The following is a 2,016-nucleotide window of genomic DNA, read 5'->3' as shown; positions in this document are numbered from 1 at the left end:
TTCCACCAGTCAGCTTTCAGGATAGAATTCCATTTTTGAACTGGTACATGTGCCACTTTTTCGCCAGCAAGTTTGGTGATGGCTTCCCCGTGGTCATCCATTTCCACACAGCACTCAGATTCATTAAACCTCCCACAAACTCCTCCTTCTTCTGCCAACAGGTAGTCTAGGGCAATTCTCTTTTGATATACAAATGCTCGCATTTGTGAATGCTGTTTGGCCAACAACTTTAAAGCGTCTGCTGTGTGGTTTGAGACGACTTCTACTACGGCCTGGAGCCTTATCAACCGGTTTAATAGGTAAATTGGAGTTCTATACCCCCAAGACCCATCCTGAGCCCAAGTAGCAGGTTCATAGTATGCTATAATTCTTTCTGCAGGCCATTCTTCATCTTTCCATTTTTGGTTTCCTCCCGCCATCGGAAAGTCGAGATTTAATTATCTTTTTTTTTTTTCTTTCTAAGGTTTCATAAAGTGGTGTTCCTAGTACATCGCCCTTAGACCTTGGTCTGACAAAGAAGGAGGGTCGTATAATCCCTAAGGTACAAGTTCCCTCCCATTTTCGGGGTAGTTCACTATGCTCGTTGCCCACAAATCCAATATATTCCATCAGGGGCTTTCCATCTTTCTTTTGTATTTTCTGGTTGTTCCCAATAAGATTTCAAGTCTTTTATGGATTGGTAGGGGTTAGCTCCAGAACTGTTATGCCAGCACAAATTAGTTTGATTATTCCACTCGCAATTCATTTCTTTTGCTATTCCCCAATATCCAGTAGGACTCTTGGGTTGCCAGGTCTTTGTGTTATTGTCTGAATTTACTACTAAAGTAGATAGGCAAGGAGTATATCCTACCACTTCAGTGTATTTTCTCCCTTCCCGAGTTATACAAACTGTTCCAATGACTTGATGACTCAGGACCCAGCCTTCAGGCCGTCTTAGGGTCTTAGAAATTTGTGTATGATTCCATTTTAGAAATTGTTCTGGAGCCAAACCCTCACCTCTCCATGGCCATCTTTCAGCCATCCTAAGTCCTCCACAAACAAAACATTTAGATAACCCTAATTCGGTGGCAATTTCTTGCATCAGATCTACAAACAAATTTTTGTTTGAAGTTGGCAAATCCCAGTCGCTATAGTGCTGTTTTAATTGTTTATACAGCTCATCCAGTTCTTCTAACTCTTTCTTTTTGATTATTTCCCTATCCTTCATTGTTTCTTTTTGTTTTCCAATTAGTTTTTTCTTTGACCCTTTTCCTTTTTCATCCTTTTCAAAACACAAAAAATGTTCGTATCTAGGACCGAGTTGATTATCATTAGGGTAAGGAGCTCGTCCCCTGAATCCCAAATTTTTTCTTACCCAATACAATTTTGAACTTTTTACACAAATTTCTAAGAAGCTCTTATGATCATAACAAGCTGCACTAATATATGGGTGTGCCACAAATACTGATTCCATCTTATTCTTGACCCACATGGATTGATTGCATTTGTCACAGGGATCAGGAAGGGTTCGTGTCTTTATTTCTGCTTCTTGAGTGGTTTGTCGTCTTGTAATTTGTTCCTGCATGGCCTGTTCTTTTCCATTCCATGCAGTCTTACGGTTCTGGCCAGCTGCTAGGGGTATTATTGTAAGCACCATGAAAAGAATCCTCAGGAATTTTAACTTTCTACCTGTCTCAAGGCCCCTTGGGTTGCAGCCAAGGGCCGAGATGTCCATCTTCTCGGTAGCAAAGTTTTTATCCTGGGATTTCTTTTTCTTTGGTACCCTTGGCCTCATAAGGTTCGCACGATCTATTTTAACTTTTTCTGTTCCAAAGATGGCACAAAGTATTCGTAGTTCTGCAGCACTGCCTTATCTTTTTCCTTAGATTGATTAGCTATTTTTCCTAATCCACTAAAGCTCCGGAGATATGCCAACTACAAGATTTGTTTTCACATAACTTGTCCCAATAGCATTCCATAAAAAAATTACTAAAAATTTTTTTTTTTTTTTAAAGTTAGCTGTTTACATACACAACT

General features: G+C 39.7%; 1 long non-coding RNA gene across 1 annotated transcript; it reads left to right on the top strand.

The window, feature by feature from the left end:
• The first annotated feature begins 202 nt into the window (after positions 1-202).
• Positions 203-1,779, top strand: LOC148217299 (uncharacterized). Its single transcript, XR_015801104.1, has 3 exons — positions 203-299; positions 464-541; positions 1,494-1,779. It is a non-coding gene; the product is annotated as an uncharacterized LOC148217299 (long non-coding RNA).
• Positions 1,780-2,016: the final 237 nt, after the last annotated feature.

This window comes from Sturnus vulgaris, unplaced genomic scaffold, assembly GCF_052056855.1.
Source record: "Sturnus vulgaris isolate bStuVul1 unplaced genomic scaffold, bStuVul1.hap1 Scaffold_87, whole genome shotgun sequence".
In the NCBI taxonomy this organism is placed as follows: domain Eukaryota; kingdom Metazoa; phylum Chordata; class Aves; order Passeriformes; family Sturnidae; genus Sturnus; species Sturnus vulgaris.
The sequence above is the reverse complement of the archived record's forward strand: the minus strand, read 5'-3'. Positions and strand labels throughout refer to the sequence as shown.